This window comes from Peromyscus eremicus, chromosome 8a, assembly GCF_949786415.1.
Source record: "Peromyscus eremicus chromosome 8a, PerEre_H2_v1, whole genome shotgun sequence".
Taxonomy (NCBI): Eukaryota; Metazoa; Chordata; class Mammalia; order Rodentia; family Cricetidae; genus Peromyscus; species Peromyscus eremicus.
In genome coordinates this window covers 98,599,933-98,617,775 of record NC_081423.1, presented here as the reverse complement: position 1 = coordinate 98,617,775, position 17,843 = coordinate 98,599,933, and the positions used below count along the sequence as shown (strand labels likewise).

The window sequence follows — 17,843 nt, the reverse complement described above, 5'->3', positions numbered from 1 at the left end:
ACAGACCATGTGCCCAACAGTGGCCATAGTGGAGCCCATCTGTAATCCCAGAACTGGGCGGGGAGGCTGAGACAGGTCCAGTTTGGGGTAGAATGAGCTTAGGCCAGCCTGGGTCTTAGTTCCTGGGAAAACCACAGCCTCTTGCTACCCCCAGAGCAGGAGTTAGAATGGGGGGTAAACAGACAGACTCTCAGGAGCCCTGCCAACTAATTTCATAGTCCTATGTCAGTTCTCCAGACTACCTCAGTCCCTTCCAGGACTTCACAGCCGACTGTACTTTAACCCCACTGCCCTGGCAACCCACATTTCCCTGGCCCCTTTGATCCACACTGCAGACACATTAGCAGTACTTTCATCAATGAACCATTGATTTTTTTTTTTAATGTGCATTGGTGTTTCGCCTGCATGTGTCTGTGTGAGGGTGTCAGGTACTGGAGTTATAGACAGTTGTGAGCTAACATGTGGGCATGGGTCCTCTAGAAGAGCAGTCAGTGCACATAACTGCTGAGCCATCTCTCCAGCCCCGAACCACTGATTTTCCTTAAGACCTATTTTTATGTGTATAGGTATTTTGCCTGCATGTTGGTCCATGCATCACTTGCATGCCCGGTACCCATGATGGCCAGAAAAGGGTATAGCATTCCTTGGGACTAAGATCAGATGGTTCTGAGCCACCATTGGGTTCTGAAACTGAACCCAGGTGTTCTGGAACAGTCAGTGCTCTTCAACAGTTATTTCCCCAACCCATCATCACTGGATTAAGTGTGAGGTAATGTTAAGCGGCAAGCAGGTCAATAGAAACTGTCTGATTCTCTGCACTTAGGCAAGTATTATTCTAGAACACTCCTCAATCTCACATCCACAACGCTAGTGAGTTAAATTTTATAAAGTTTATTTGTGCTTCAAAACACAAAGCCCAATCCTGACTTCTCAGGAAATCCACTGTGAGAAATGCTTTTCCAGACACAGCACCTGCCTCCCCAGTGCCTCCCAACTGAGAGCACTCAGTAGCTGCCACAGGCTTCCCAGGGTGATCGCAGTCACTTGACTCTGCTGGCTACTTTTGCAGATCAAACTCCAAGGTCTTCTGATGACACTCTCTGGGAGATTAAGGGAGGCGGCAGGGCACTACAGGGCAATAACCTGAAGAAGAAAAAAAAAAAAAAGTGAAGCTAACAGCCCTCTGACTTAGTGACTCAAAACTGAAGAATTTGGAAACCAGCACAATCAGCCTGGGGCTCGTACCACTATCATTTACCAGGCATTCTGTGCACTGAGCACAAGCGGGCACTGTCGTGTCAAAGTTCCAATGCAGGCTGATGAACTAGTTCTTTTTTTTTTTTTTTAAAGGAGACAGAAGTTTGTGGTAATGGTCAAAAAAGAACTTCCATGTAGCATCAGGAATATTTACATTCAACTCACTCCCTCTGGACATGAACCTGAGTCACCCAGGAGCAAACCCGGGCAGACCTGCTTCCCTGTAGGCAGCTAGGACTCAGTAAATCTCACACAAGTGAAGCTACTTTAGGTGAAGAAGAAAGAAAGCCTGTACACACAGCCCAGTTTCCACAGGAAACGACACACTGGCCACTGAAACAGGAATTACTAAGGCATTACCCACCCCACCCCAACACCACTTGCTTCTTTCTTGCTGCTCTGGTACCCATCAAGCAGCCACGACAGTTAGCCAGGACCTAAACAGTACCAAGCACCTTCCTGCTGCAGAGGCGAGGACAGGGTCAGTAGGCATTCTCAAGGCACAAGCTGGCACAGGCCTTACATTCCTGTCTCCTTCAAAAGAGCACATTCATTTTCTAGAAATATGTGACAAACACCCTTTCACTCCACAACATGAGTACAAAATGAGCCCTGGCACAGGCCCATTTCTGCTAACTCGGGGGCTTTGCCCGCAGCCTCAGAGCCTTCACTCAAGGGAGAGGATTGAGGGCAATCGAGCACAGGTTTTTGGAAGGCTGTCCCAGCAGGGCACACAGAACTCTTTATGGAGTCCACTTGATCCCTTATAAAGCTCGAATTTCTTCAAGCATGGAGCCACACCCCTAAGCCTCAGAACAGAGTATTTTCCCTCAGTTGAAATTTTCAGACAGGGATAACTAACCATCCATCATAGGCTTATGGGCTTTTTTGGAACACAAAATGGGAACATGAAATCATAAAGGGCCAGGCATGATGACACATACCTTTCATCTTAGCACTTGGAAAGCAGAAGCAGGTGGACCTCTGGGAGTTTTACATCAACCAGGCCAACTAGGACTTTACAGTAAGACTATCTCAAATTAAAGGGGGAGGGAGTTAGAGAGAAGGCAAGTGCTTTATTTGTCACAAGAGAGCCTCTCACCTTGCACAACTCAGAGAAGAAACAAAACCATGTTGAAATCTCCCTGCCATTTAGCACAGAGTAAGGGAATCAAAAGCACAGATGCTCCCCTCCACCCAGTGTGAGGAAGTGCTGCCGCCTACCCGCATCATTCAGATCTAGGCACAAGTCCAGGTGCAGGATGGTTACCTGTGTGGCTGCTGTAGCATCCCTTTCTGCCCCAGAGATTCAGCCTGCACCTGGTGATAAGGAAACACAAGGTAACTCTAAAGCAACTCACTGGAAAACCGCTCAGAGTCTGCCTGTCGCCTGGGAAGCTGAGTTTCAGATATCCACATTCCACACAGAAAGGCCTCTTGACCTTCAGACAGGGATAACTTTACATCATCATGAACTCAGCTCCCACAGAACTGCCAGCCTTTGAACATGAGAACACTTTTAAAAACTTTTTAAAAAGATGTTTCTACACCTGGCGGTGGTGGTGCACGCCTAAATCCCAGCACTCAGGAGGCAGAGCCAGGCGGATCTCTGTTGAGTTCGAGGCCAGACTGGTCTACAGAGTGAGTTCCAGGAAAGACGCAAAGCTACACAGAGAAACCCTGTCTTGAAAAAAAAAAAAAAAAAAAAGTTTCTATGTGTATGTTTTGACTACATGTACATACGTGCACCGTGTGTGCCTGGTGCCCTTAGAAACCAGGAGAGGGCATTGGATCCCCTAGACGTGGATTACAGTTGGCTGCCTGAAGCAGGTACTGGGAAATGAACCCAGGTCCTCACCAAAATCAGGTAATCTTAACCACTGAACCATTTCCCTGGCTACTCCTGTCCTCTTAAAGACAGGGTCACTAACATTTTTTTTTTAATGTATCGTTTCAACTTTTTGTTTTTATTGATTTTTTTAAAAAAAGATTTATTTATTATGTATACAGAAGAGGGTGCCAGATCTCATTACAGATGGTTGTGAGCCACCATGTGGTTGCTGGGAATTGAACTCAGGACCTCTGGAAGAACAGTCAGTGCTCTTAACCTCTGAGCCATCTCTCCAGCCCAGGGTCACTAACATTAAGGAAGCCAAGGCACAACTGGACCCAACATAGCAAAATCAAGGCCAACCCAGGCTACATGGTAAGACCTTGGGGGTGGAAAAAGGTCACTCCCAGCAGCATCTCTGTCTGGTTGCTGAACCAGTCTTTGACAAGTCCTTCCGACCTATCATCAGAATGCCCAAAATGGTTTAGGTCACCCATTACTTCAGCTGGCCTACTGAAGGACAACCATTTATCATACCCACTACCAAAAGATAACATCATAGTTTCTCCTCCCCCATCTACATGTACAAGAGTAAGCATGTGGTTTTCAGTTTTTAAAGACTGAGATTAGAAATCTACCCCAAACCGGGCAGTGATGGCACATACCTTCACATTAATCCCAGCACTTGGCAGAGGCAGGTGGATCTTTGGGAGTTTGAGGCCATCCTGGTCCACAAGAGCAAGTTCCAGGACAGCCAGGACTACACAGAGAAGCCCTGTCTCAAAAAAAAAAAAAAAAAAAAAAAAAAAAAAAAAAGAAGAAAAAGAAAAAGAAAGAAATCTATCCCAAGAGCCTCTTAAAAACAGTCAGCCCTCTACTCCTGCTATAAGAGAATCCTAAACTCACAGCAGAACAGATCATGGAAGAGTTTCTGCACACCTGTTCTTAGACCTCCTACAAGGTTCTGAGTCCATTCTAGAACCATTCTCGTCCACATGGACCCAGGAAACTTTTTAGGTGTTCTGAGATACGTCCAGGTTTGGGAACCACTAATTCTGCTTTACAAAAGATACAAGGCTCTGGGTCACTATCAGCCAGAGGCCCAAATCTTTAGTTCATCTAAAATGCAATTCGCCTCAGTATGTGAAGGAGAGAAAAAACTGACTGGCAAACACATGCCACGGCACACTCACATACAAAGAAACAATCTCTAAGAGTGCACAAGGCTCAGGTTCAAAGATTTGATCTCTACTCCCCTCCCCTCCCCCCCCCCCCCCGCCAAAAAAAACCTATATAAAATGCAATTTCTAGGAGTTTCTTAACTTCAGCTGTACTGACATGCTGGGTGCATAAGTCCTTATGATAGCTGCCCTGTGCCTTGAAGGACAGTCATCCAGCATCAATTAAAATGTCCCCTGGAAGCCAATACTGCTTATATAACTCTGAGCATAATCCCCTAAGCCTCAGTCTACGTGGCAGCAGAGTGGGGAATAATTTTGTGTTCACAAAATTTTTACCTCTTATGAGAGCACTAAGTGAAGAGCAGAGTGGAGAGACTCCATGTTTCTTCCCTTCTCTGAGCAATTACATCCTGCAACACCTACAACCCCAAATCTAACAGACCAATCCTTCTAGGCAACCACAACCCTGCAATTCTATGAAGCTCTTACCACACATAGCATCACCATGAAGATCCTTACGTACCACATCTTATGATGATGTCTCCAGGAGCCAACTCCAATCTAAAAGAGTAATTAAGGCAACAGACTTCATTCTAACAGAAGCAACCTTAAGGCGTTTATTCTCAAAATAGGAGTTAAAAAGTTGAGCCTCAGTAAACCACAACTCTTCACAACTCTTCAGACAGGGATAGCTTTAAATCATCCTGGGCTCAACCAATAACAAACCCCTAAATCCCAGCCAACCCAAGATCGTTTTCCAAGTCCCTCCCCTCCATCCCTATACACCATGTCATCCATGGTGATTTCGAGAATGACACTTGGTGGTCCCAAGTTACACTGGCAGACCCTCTCTTCTGCACTTTAGGTATTAACTCTTACCGAAATGGACTCATGGTTCAACATGTGTTCTTACAGCTGAACTTCAGAACTACCGCATGAAGCAGATGCCCACCATCTATCTCCACCGTCTTACTGGTGGCTACATCGGTCTGTTTATGCTTAGAGATCCTGCCATTACTTCTGGGATGGAACCTCCAGCTCTGCTTCCCAACGTCTCAACCGGTGCCAAAGGCATGCCTTCGAGGAAGGGAAAAACATGCCATGTAAAACTATGGATTTTCAGTTTACAATCCCCTTTATTACCACCCGCAGTCATTAAAAAATGTGAAGGCACTACCAGCAGGCACACGGATTCACATTTAATTCTGGAATTAAAACCACCACCCTCAATGGAGTCCCCAGGAACCGCATGCTCCACGCATGGCTGGCTGTGAGGCCCAGGGGGCTGGGCAAGTTGGAAGGACCCCCAAGAGACGGGAATTCGAAGCCTAAAACGGGCTTCAGCCCTCTTTCACATAAAACTCCTCGCAGTCTGGAGAGCAGTTTTTTTTGTTTTTTTTTTAAGACAGACTCTCAAGACCATCTAAGCCCCTTTTAATGGCAAAGGAGAAAAAGTGCTTGTCCTCGCCACTTCACCTCTGGAGGAGGGGCCAGGCATGTCGGCAGGACGTGGAGAAAAAAAAAAATCTCATTTCCCCTCTCCCACTGCTTACCAACACCCCAAGCCCTAGCCTGTTCAGTGAGTGCACGGCGGACAGAAGCGGCCATAACTTCCACACACGCGGCGGCAGACCTCGGAAAGGACGAGGTTGCGCCTGCGCGCAGTCTTCCCCCCGCCCCAGTCTCGCCGGGACTCTCACGGTGTTGAGAAAGACCTGATGGGAAATGTAGTTCTAAACTAACCGTTGCCGAGAGCTAGTCGTCTCACCCCAGAGTAAGTGAAGAGAAGGGGTCAGGTGGTGACCGTCACCAGGGGGCAGCAGAGCTTCCTGGGTGGGAAGTTTGATCGGTGGAAAACCTCGGCGGTCCCTAGCTAAAGCTGGGGAGGGGAAGAATGTTCGAGGACGCAGGGACCGATGAGGAAACTGAGGCTCGTTGTGAATTGCTCTGCGGATTTTATCTGGGGTGGAGAGGCGTCCCTTGGATTTGCTCGTTAGTGAAGCCCAGGGAGAGTCCCAGGGCTGCTTTTAAGACGGGGGCGAGAGCGGGTGCAGGCGGCAGGGGGCGCTCGAGCCGTAGGGTCCTGCCTGCCTGTGACACTGTTCTAAGGGGAATAGCATGAAATCGTGCAAACAGCGGTGAGGGACAGAGCCGCAGGTCCAGGCTGTCACCTCCAGAAGCCTCGAGTGACCTCGACTTCAGTGACAGCCGACCTCGTCCCGGCCTCGGTGCTGAAAAGGACTTGAGGACTAGCCAGTATAAGTTAGAGATAAAATAATGTTAATAGAGGTAGTGAGCGTGAGGACTGGGAGAAAGACAGGCGCTCAGAGGAATGACATACCCCAGTGTGGGAACGGGCCCAAGTGAGAGTTGCAGTTCGTTGCCGTAGCATTAGCCATGTATACTATTTCGGTGGCTCTTGAGCTGCGTCTCAAGCGGTTGCTAGGAGACACCCCCCCCCCCTTTCTTGCTCTCTTGATAAGTGAGATAAGTGTGGTGGCTCCAGAGGGGCTTTGGATGGAACTGTCGTCCAGAAGCCACTAGGGGTGGTTTAGAGAGGGAGGGTTAGTTGTTGTCCTCCCCTTGTGAATGTGGTTGGTCTCTGGTGAGAGTCCCAGAAAACTGTAGTTTCATATCTGGGAAGAGAGAAAAGGCCTTTAAATGGTTGGTAATTCATGCTTCTCTGTTAGCAAGAGCCTCCAACCAGATTCCTGAATGAGGGACCCTTCTCCTTCTCATGTCCCCAGGTTTTCCATGCCTTTCTATCCTGCCCGATGTTGAGTGTCTTTCTTCAGTCACTGTCTTGCCTTCATTTTTTTTTAATCGGGCAAAATGCCAAAGCAGGGCCAGAACGTACACCTATTTAGAAACGAGTTTAAATTGGCAAGATCGGGAGCCTTATCTTCAATAACTCTTACCCGTTCCCCTGGAATAGGACTCGGTAGCATTTAGCTTGTACCATTTTTTTAAATGTGGAAATCTGTTGCTGATACATATTCTTAATGACCATATTTGCTTATATTTCTCTCCTTTAATTTGATTGTGAATGCTTCATGAGCAGGGAGATGTCTCTTAATATTTTCTTAATTTCCTCAGTGCTGGGTTTCGTGTTTGGCTGTCTTCTCACAGAATGTTCCAAGGAAATAACGACTAATTTATTCAGCAAGAACACAGGCCCTTGAATTTGTCTGTCTTACCCTTGAAGACAGATTATTTTGTTTAATACTGAAAGCAAGAACGCCTTTTCCCCCGGCACACTAAGATCTTTCATTTGAGACTTGCAGAGGGAATTCTGAAGAATTTGCCCAGAATTGCTTGTGAAACTTGTGGGCACGTGACCTTCTGCAGACAAGATAATCATGGCAGTTAATACTTTTTGGAATTTGCTGGGTGGCTATTCACTATATTGGGTCCTTTAATCCTCCCAATCTATGAGGCACTGTCATTATCCCGTTTGGCAGACGAAGAAATACATATTGAGAGATGAGGTACTGTTTAAAGTCACACGAGTATCTGGCAGACTTGGTTTGATCGAACCCTGTGGAGTTTATGCGTTTATCACTAAGTTGCTCCATACCATGAGTAAATCGATCTAATATGGAAGAACTTTCCTTTCACGGGAAAGGAGACACAAAGGAGGATTTTTGTGTCTTTAAAAAAAAAAAAGTATTGCTGGGCGTGGTGGTGCAGCACTTGGGAGGCAGAGGCAGTGAATTTCTGTGAGTTCAAGACCAGCCTGGTCTACAGAGTGAGTTCCAGGCAGCTACACAGAAACCCTGTCTGGGGGGGGGGGAGTATGTATGTGAACATGTATGCAGGTGGCACAGAGGTCAGAGATCAACTTTGTGTGCCTTTCTCAAACACTCTCCACCTTATTTTTTTAAATCAAAATCTCTCACCAAACCTAGAGCAGGCTGACTGGAGCTCCTGGGATCCCCCTGTCTCCACTTCCCCAGAGCTGGGATTACAGGCACATGCCACCGTTCTCAGTTTATTCTTCCATTTTGTTTGTTTGTTTATTTATTTGGGGGGGGGGGCTGGGGAATGTTTTGCCTGCATGTATTTCTGTGCACCACATGTGTCCCTGGTGCCTACAGAGGACAGAAGAGGATGTCAGATTACCCTGGAACTGGAGTTACGGTTGTGAAGTGACATTTGGTTTCTGAGAATAGAATCTGGATCCTCTGGAAGAACAAATGCTCTTAGCCACTGAGCTATTTCTCCAGCCCCTGCAGCTAGCTTCTTATGTGAGTGCTAGGGATGTGGGCTCATGTCCCAGCTGCAAGTTTTCTGTCTTTACAGAGGTGGTTGGAGACTAATAAAAAATGTTGACTGAAGAATGCTGAGCACCTGTTTTGTTGGTTAGAACCACATGGTGGCAGAGTGGGGATGAGCATCTGTAGGAGCCACTTTCTGGATCTGGCTGTCCTGTCTTGGGGGCCCCAGGCTAATGCCTCCCACTAGTCTACAGAGAGGCCACTGTTCCTAGCTCCTCACTCTGTCATAGGTCTCTGTGTGGATTTCACCCCTGACAAGGGCACAGTTTCTCCTGCACAGCTCATTTGTACATCACTGAACAGCCACAGGCACACAACCAATTCGGGTGCCACCAGCAAGCTGGGCAGTGGCCAAGAGGCTGGAGCAAACGCCAAGAGGCCTTGTGCCTGAGCACACATGAGACGCAACTGTGTAGGCAGTCTAGAAATAACTGGAGAAGCTTCAAAGACTGCATCAGGATTCCTGAATGAGCAGCCAAGGACAGAGCTGCTCAGAATGAAGTGCTAATGTTACTGTGATCCCATTTGCACGCTGCTGCTGAGATCTAGTGCATCTGAGTCTTGCGCACAGCAGAACCCTCTAGCCATCCTACAAGACTAATGCAGATCGCTATTACCATGTAAAGAACCACGGCCTGGCGCTAAGGGTCAGTGGACAAGCTGATGATCACCTCAGTGCGGGGAGAGACCCAACCTCAGAGTGCACAGGGGAAATCAGTCAGCTGGCCTGCTGTGCTGGGGCAGTCACCCACGGGACTGATGACAGACGCCGCGTCTGAAACCCACAGTAAGAAAGCAGTCTTTACAATATTGAAATTCCCTTCTTAATTCCAAAAGGGATCTTTGATTTTATTAATAAGGTCATGAAGGAGGGTTGGTGGTGACCTCCAAGCAGCTGGCTGCTTACACTGGAAGCAGCCACACCAGTGATCTCACAGGAAGTATGTCTGTATGCAGGCATGTTGGTGGTCGGCCTGGAAGCTGGTCTTCTTCCATCTTGTCTACAATACAAGTCTAGCCAAGTGTGGGGAATTCTTCTTTAAAAGCAACCTCCTCTCTTCTGGCTCTGGGACATTGTAGAGAGATGTGATGCTTGGGCTTGCCACGCCATCTGGAATCTGTGAGGCTTCCTTCAAAGCAAGAGTCAAATGCCTCTGAAGAGGGAGGGACTGGAAAGAGGAAAGGCGTCCTTGAGGCTGCTGGCCGGCTGCTGAGACAGCAGTCCTGACACCTTGGCTTTCACCTCTCATTGGTTTAGAGACACACGTTCACGTTTACTACTTCTGTGTGTAGGAAATGCCTTAAAAGTTTCAGTGAAGTACAGGATGTGAGACACAAGAAATAAATGTCATTGTTTAAGTCATTTCAAGTTGGGGTTCTGTCAAGAGTCCTAATCATAATAAATGACAGTGGCATTTCCCATGTCTTCATAAAGAATTCCCTGGAAGAAGCTGGGCATGGTGATGCACACTTTTAATCCCAGCGCTCAGGAGGCAGAGGCAGGTGAATTTCTGTGAGTTCTACCAGCCAGGGCTACACAGTGAGATTAGATTTCAACAAACAAAAAACAAAACACCCAGGAAAAGCCGTACCTTCTCCCACCTTATCTGCAGAGCTGTTTCCTCTAATAAAATTACTCCAAAACAGATTTTTAAAAATAAACAAATTTGAAGCCTAGGCAGGATTGTCTGGACCTCATCTGTTTCCTGGACATGTCTCCCCGTTCCCGGAAATCCTGCCTTCTCCGTGCTACCGTGTTGCATAAGCCTTCCTTATGGTGGTGTCTGCTCCCTTTGCTTTGACACCCCTTCCTCTGCTCTCTGTTTACGATGGGATTCCAGCTGGTCTCCAGCTCCTCCTCAGCCGAGTGCCGAGTCGGTCTCCAGGCTCCAGGTACTTACTCCTTGTGGCTCCTTTCTTAGGCAGGTGGTTTAGCATGTGCTCTGATATCAGACCAGCCTGGAGGCTAATCCCAGCTCGACTGAACCTTGCTTGAATAACTCTGGGCAGATTACTTTACCTACCTCTATCCTCATCTCTTTTTTTGTTTGTGTTTGTTTTCAAGACAGGGTCTCACTATGTAGCCTCAAACTCACAGAGAGCTGTCTGCCTCTGCCTCCCGATGTTGGGATTAAATGCCTGTACCACTGCACCTTCTCATCCCCTGATCTTTACAACAAGAGAGGAAGAGGATCATTTGACTCTCCTGGGATTAAGACTGTCTATCCAGCCGGGCAGTGGTGGCGCACGCCTTTAATCCCAGCACTCGGGAGGCAGAGGCCGGTGGATCTCTGTGAGTTTGAGGCCAGCCTGGGCTACCAAGTGAGTTTCAGGAAAGGCGCAAAGCTACACAGAGAAACCCTGTCTCGAAAAACCAAAAAAAAAAAAAAAAAGACTGTCTATCCAAAGCACTTGCACAGTGTATGGGAACTCAAACTCTTTTTTTTTTTCTTTCTTTCTTTCTTTTTTTTTTTTTTTTAAGATTTATTTGTTTATTATGTATACAGTGTTCTTGCATGTATGCCTGCAGGCCAGAAAAGGGAACCAGATCTCATTACAGACAGTTGTGAGCTACCATGTGGTTGCTGGGACTTGAACTCAGGACCTCTGGAAGAGCAGCCAGTGCTCTTAACCTCTGAGCCATCTCTCCAGCCCTTTTTTGGTTTTTCAAGACAGGATTTCTCTGTGTAATTTTGGTGCCTGTCCTGGATCTCGCTCTGTAGACCAGGCTGGCCTCAAACTCACACAGATCTGCCTGGCTCTGCCTCCCGAGTACTGGGATTAAAGGTGTGTGCCACCACTGCCCAGCCAAATGGGAATTCCTGATGCTTATATTTATTTCTTCTCACATTCGTTATATCACTTTTTAAAATATCTTTTATTTACGTGCATGTGTATGTGTCTGCTTGAGTTTACATGCACTGTGTGTACAGATACCTACAGAGGCCGTAGAGTGTCAGATTGCTTGGAACTGGAGTGTCAGATAGTAGTGAGCCACCTGATGTGGGTGCTGGGAACTGAACCTGAGGCCTCTGTAAGAGCAACACGTCCTTTTACCTGTAGGGCCATCTCCCCAGCCCCATTCCGCTTTTTATCTTAATTTCCTTCCTCTCCCACTCCCTCCCCATATTGGACAACACACCCAGGCCGTGTCCATGCAAGACAAGTGCCACTCCCCTCTCTTTGCTTTTGCTTGGGTGGGGGACAGGCTCTCACTAAAGTTGCACAGCCCGGCTTTGAACTTGTAATCAGCTTATCTGGTGTCTGGGATTAGAGGCCTGTGCCACATTTGCTTCTATCTTGCTGTTTTGCTGGACTATGAACAAATAATGATTAGGTTTCCTTCTTGTTTTGGTTTGAACTTTGTAAGCCATCTTTATTGAGGTATAAAACACATTCCAAATGTACTGTAAGGGAACACATGCATGCATAGAGGCATATTCCCAATCGAGATTCAAAACCTTGTTGTCACCCTGGGCGCCCACATGCCTTTTTTACAGTCAGTTCCCATACCCAGACCTGGCCTGAGGCAGCCATTGCTCTGCACTCTCTCAGTATCAATTAGTCTCATCTCTTCCTAGCATTTCATAAATATAACCACAAACTAGATCCTCCCGGGTCTGCTTTCTTAATCTTCCTGTGTTGTCTCTTACATAAATACCACACTTCCTTTTTTGTTTATGAGTGTTATTCCAATGTTCAAACATGCCTCAGTGTCCCCATTGATATCTGTTGGTAGATATCTGGGTTATTTTCAGTGTGGAACTATTATTAGCAAAGCTCCTGCTGTCAACACTTTTGTGAAATCTTTTTGTGGACATAAATTTTAATTGTCCTTTAATTACTTTATAAGACACTACTGCACTCATTTTCAAAGTGGTTACACTGTAGGGTTTCAGACACCCCAGATGTTCACTTTATGATAGTTTTGTAGAGGCTGATGATGTTTTTGAGTTTATCGGTCATGTGCATATTTTTTTCGTAGAGTGGTTATTAAAACCTTCCCCTCCCCCTTTTTAAAAATTGTACTAATTGTTGAATTGTAAAAGTTTTGGTTTGGTTTGGTTTGGTTTGGTTTTGGTTATTTGAGACAGAGTTTCTCTGTGTAGCCTTAGCTGTCCTGGCCACGAACTCAGAGATCTGCGTGGCTCTGCCTCCCAAGCGCTGAGATTAAAGGCGTGTGCCACCACCTGGCTTGTTTTGTTTTGTTTTTGTAAAAGTTCTTTTAAGAAATATTTTTATTTTATTTTCCTTTGTGTATGTGGGGGTGGCTGTGTGCATGTGAGTTCAGTGCCCAGAGGTCAGAAGAGAGTGTCAGATTCCCTGGAGCTGGAGTTACAGGCAGTTGTGGGTGCTGGGAATAGAACTCAGGTCTCCTGGAAGAGCAGCTTGTAACTGCCGAGCCAGCTCTCCAGCCCCTCAGTTGTAAAAGCTCTTCATTCTATTTTTTTAATTGATTTCTTTACTTTCATATATGTGCATATGTACGTGCATGCGGTGGTGCACATGAGAACCCTCTCAGTTCAGAAGAGGGCATTAGATCCCATGAAACTGGAGTTAAAGACTGTTGTGAGCTACCTCAGGGGTGCTGGGACCTGAACCCTGGCCCTCTGCAAGGGTTCTTTACCCTTGCTCTTTACCCTAAAGCTATTTCTATTCTAGATGCAAGTCTTTCTTAGATTTTTGTTTTGTTTTTGAGGAAGGGCCTCACTATGTAGCCCTGGCTGGCCTGGAGCTCGCTATGTAGACCAGGCTGGCCTCGGACTCACAGGGACCCACCTGCCTCTGCCTACCGAGTGCACCACAGTGCCCAGCTTGTTTGGGGGTTTGTTAGATGTGTGTGGTGCCGAGGACTGAACCAGTGCTTTGCGCATGTTAGTCCAGCGCCCCACCGCTGAGCCACGCCCCAACACTGAGCCACACCCCACCGCTGAGCCACGCCCCACCTCTGAGCCACACCCCACCGCTGAGCCACGCCCCATCGCTGAGCCACGCCCCACCCGGGCCATTTGTCTTCAGTTTGGCCAGTGTTCCCTCCCAGTCTTTGCCCTGTGTCAGTTTACTTCTGTTCAAGTGCAGTTGGTTTTCCGTATCCTGTTGAATTGTCATTGCTGCTTCTGTTTGTGTGGGTCACCACGAGTGTCACACTGTCTCTTGGTTTCCCTTCCCTGAGCACCAGACAAGTGGTTGTCTCTGAGCAGAGGCCGAGACAGTCACGAGGTCGCTGTGTGTGCCACCCACTGCCATGTCTGCATCTTATATCTTGTCCAGTTGCTGGTTGGGTTTGACAGGTGCTCTGAGTCTGTTTTTGTACCCTGGCACACAGACACTCCATAAATGTCCGTCATGTAGGCACATCTTTGTCAGCACCTCCAGACACAGTCCATCACAGTCTGTCTCGGTGGGGGTAATCTACGGGGCCCCTGGAGATCATCTGGCCACTTCCCTTCATTTTTCTCGACAGCTTCTTTCCTGAGGAGGTCATTAGCTCTTCACATCTCAGCACCAGGCCATGCAGAATTAACATGTTCACTGAGTGGGGAAACTGAGGTCTAGGGAACAAAAGGTCATTTGATTTGCAGGAACTAGACTTCCTCACCAGGCTCTTCCCATGGCCCTAAGCAGCAGAGCAGGGAAGGCAGCCAACATTGCCGCTTCACTCCCAGCATCCCTTGCTATCTGTGCATCTCATGGCCTCCCATGGCATGCTTGTCAGTCGGATGAATGCATGCTAACTTTTTTAGTGCTTATTTCATGTAGCTTTTGCCTATGCATGTGATTGGGTGTGTATCTGTGTGTGTGTGTGTGTGTGTGTGTGTGTGTGTGTGTGTGTGTCTGGCACCTTGACTGGCTCATATGCTTAGAGTCTGTCATTAAATCCTTTGGTTTGTTTGAATTTTCATAGCCACACCTTGGTCTTGACCCCCGACTAGGGGGCACAGGTAGCTCACAGAGAGGGTCTGTAGTCCTAATGCAGGTCAGTGGACCCCCACATCACCTTCTTGCACTCCATGCCCTGCACCCGCCCCCTGGTAAACAAAGAAACCAAAGCCGCCACTGCCTTCCTCAGCCCTCCTCCAATGCAGCTAGGCTGCTGGCTGTCACCCTCTCCCAGGGTCCCGGCCCTAGCTGAAGGAGGCAATGGAGTAGCCAGTGACAGGGACTGTGAGCAATGGCCTTGCTGTCTGTCATCCCCGCCAGGGGCCACCACTTCCGCTTCAGTAGCACTGACAGATGATGCTAAGGAGGCAGGCTCTCCTTGCTCTCCTCAGCTGGCAAGCAAGGACTAGCCTTTCAGATCCCAGGATCTGGCCTGCCTTTGATTGACATGTGCCTGAAGAGAAAACAGCACCTGTTTTTCATTTCTTATTTCTCACTCCTCATATCTCAACAGAAAACCCCAGCAGCCCTGGCCCACCTGCATAGACATGGCAGGCAGCGTCCTTGTCTGTAGGTCACATCCTGCATTTCTTCACAGCCCTCATCTCCAGACTCAAGACCTCTCTACCATCATCAGCTTTGGCATCAGATTCCCAGACATGGGTCCTGGCTTCACTGCCAGCTGTGACCTTGGACAAATTATGTGAACTTCACTTTCCTTATTGGGTAAATGAGGCTAACAACAGTTCCTGCCTCATCAACGAGACCGTGCTTATAAATGAGGCACCGGGCACAGTGCCTAGCATATAATAAGTGTTTGATCCGTATTAGCCATTATTAATAGTATTATTGGTGTCCTTAGCATTCAGTTCATGTAAGCTGCAGCATGGCCACGCTTCTGTCCTCCTTGTTTTCTGGCTCACAAAGAAACAGCACTTTTCCAGCCCAAGGGCTCAGCTTCTCCTTAACAGCAAAGCCCCTGTAAAGACTACTGGCTGCCCATGGAGCCAGGAAAGTGAAGCACCCAGTTCTGCTCTTGCCTGCCTCAAAATGGGCCCCAGGTTTCACCTAATCTAGTATTGGCCAGCACCTCTGCCCTGCTCTGCAGGCATACACACTCTACACATTTGGGGTGGGTGGGTACTCCCCAAAGTCTCAGCTGCACTTTAGGGTGGTACAGGACAGTAACAGCTGCTGAAGCTGCTAGAACCACTCCCCTTGCTCCCCCACACCACCTCATTCATTCTCTGGTCATGTTCCAGTCTCCAGCCACAGAAGCAGCAGACAGCAGCGCTCCCTGCTCAGGCCGCCCCTTGGCCACCCCGCAGCTCAGCCAGCCTTTCCCCTGTCACTCAGGCTCTCTCCAGCAGAGAGATTAGCATTCAGACAAGGGAGGGAAGGTATCAGGGTTATGGGCTCCTGTCCTCAGCAGCTGAGATTGGCTTGGAAAGCAAAGCCTGTCACAAGGGAGGTGTCCAGGCTGAGACAGCCTTCTGCACACAGAGGCCCTTGATGGGTGTTCTCAACCACCCCTCCGGCTCCCCTGTCATCTGCCTCTTCTCATTTGCCCCTCACCCAGCTGTGGTGTATGGGCGGCACCCCACACCAGCAGCCAACACCCCACACCAGCGGCCAGCTCCCCACACCAGCAGCCAGCACCCCACACCAGCAGCCAACACCCCACACCAGCGGCCAGCTCCCCACACCAGCGGCCAGCACCCCACACCAGCGGCCAGCTCCCCACACCAGCGGCCAGCATCCCACACCAGCGGCCAGCACCCCACACCAGCGGCCAGCACCCCACACCAGCGGCCAGCACCCCACACCAGCGGCTACTTATCTCAGCTCTGTCTCCCCCATTGTCCTTAGCTTTCTTTCTACCAAGCACATGAATATTCCTGCTCCTATTTCCAAACAGCAGCTATTTCTAAGGAAATGGGAAAGGAAGGGACTCGGCCTCTACGAAGACAGTGTCATGGCCAGGAATTAAATGACACCCCCTCATACTTTAAAGGTGCTCCCTTGACCTGTGTGATGGGAGTTTGTGGGCTCAGAGAAGGCATCTGTGAAATGGGTACCTCCTGTGGAGGAGTTCCAGGATGAGGGAGGGCACCTGGGCAGTGGGAGCCTCCTGAGGAGGAGTTCTGGGATGAGGGAGGGTACCTGGGCAGTGGATGCCTCCTGAGGAGGAGTTCTGGGATGAGGGAGGGTACCTGGGCAGTGGATGCCTCCTGAGGAGGAGTTCTGGGATGAGGGAGGGCACCTGGGCAGTGGGAGCCTCCTGTGGAGGAGTTCTGGGATGAGGGAGGGCACCTGGGCAGTGGATGCCTCCTGTGGAGGAGTTCCGGGATGAGGGAGGGCACCTGGGCAGTGGGAGCCTTCCAAGCTGAGGGAAGGGACTTTCTGCAGCAAGAGCTACAAATGTGCAGACTGCACAGAGAGCCCAGGGTGGGAGAGGCCCTGGGAACAAGCCGAGAGCGTGGGCAGGGTGTGCGGGGAAGGTGTAAACACAGTCTGCTCCCACCAAAGCCAGCCTGCTCCCGGAGGAGAGGGCCCCTCCCTCCCAGCCCACATGGCACCCCAGCTGCCAGGGCCCAGGGAGTCACACCCCCTACTGCCTGCAAGCCCCTTCCCAGCCCATCCTTGCCCTTCATCTGGAATGGACCCTTAGCGGAGGTTCACAGAACAGTGCTGCCAAGAGGTGCTGTCCTGTTGGAAGTGGGTCTGGGCTGGGAGCCAGCCCCGGGACTGCTCTATGACCTTGGCCTGACAATTTCTTGGATCATTGGAAGGAGGCGGGCAACTTGGAAATGGCAGAGACCAGAAACAAGGATGAAGTGACAGGAACATGGTGACTTGATGCGAGAATGAGCGCAAAGCTGGGATCAGAGGACACAGACGGGTCCCCAGGAACAGTGCCCTCTGGCCATCAGCCTGACAGTCCTGTCACTAGGACGACTCATGCCTCCCAGGAGAAAAATGGGCTGACGGGAGCTGAGACAGTTGGCCACGGGCTCATGGCCTGGATCAGGTGGACACTCTGGCAGGTTCTCTCCCCTAGTGTGAGACACACACACACACACACACACACACACACACACACACACACACACACCCCTCCGTGCCCTACGGAAGGCAGCTCCTATGGAGCTGCCTGTATACATACCCAAGCCAGGCTCCCCGCAGTACCAGCAACCTCTCCCCGCAACAGTGGGTCCCTCAGCGGTTGCATCTCTCACACTTTTTTCTCCCTCCACTGAGGTGGAGCAGCCTGGGATCCTGCTGTCTAGGGGACTGTCTTCTGCCCCTGAAAGTCAGGGCCAGAGGCTGGCCAGACAGAGGCATTACTGCTGGGCGGGCAGTGGGGAGCTGGGTGGGGGAGAGACGCTTGGAGGGTGGCTTTTGAAGATGAATGAC

General features: G+C 49.1%; 1 long non-coding RNA gene and 3 other non-coding genes across 5 annotated transcripts; all 4 read right to left on the bottom strand.

Moving 5' to 3' along the window:
* Window positions 1–871: 871 nt before the first annotated feature.
* LOC131917978 (uncharacterized) lies at window positions 872–5,954 on the bottom strand. Of its 2 annotated transcripts, none has more exons than XR_009380801.1 (5): window positions 5,823–5,954; window positions 5,149–5,346; window positions 4,759–4,830; window positions 2,528–2,577; window positions 872–1,143 (listed from the first exon to the last, which is right to left on the bottom strand). It is a non-coding gene; the product is annotated as an uncharacterized LOC131917978 (long non-coding RNA). The 2 variants fall into 2 exon arrangements; XR_009380800.1 differs by having other exon boundaries at window positions 4,793–4,830.
* On the bottom strand, window positions 2,061–2,137 carry LOC131918126 (small nucleolar RNA R38). Its single transcript, XR_009380867.1, has one exon. It is a non-coding gene; the product is annotated as a small nucleolar RNA R38 (small nucleolar RNA).
* On the bottom strand, window positions 2,656–2,737 carry LOC131918125 (small nucleolar RNA R38). Its single transcript, XR_009380866.1, has one exon. It is a non-coding gene; the product is annotated as a small nucleolar RNA R38 (small nucleolar RNA).
* Window positions 4,913–4,983, bottom strand: LOC131918123 (small nucleolar RNA R38). Its single transcript, XR_009380865.1, has one exon. It is a non-coding gene; the product is annotated as a small nucleolar RNA R38 (small nucleolar RNA).
* Window positions 5,955–17,843: the final 11,889 nt, after the last annotated feature.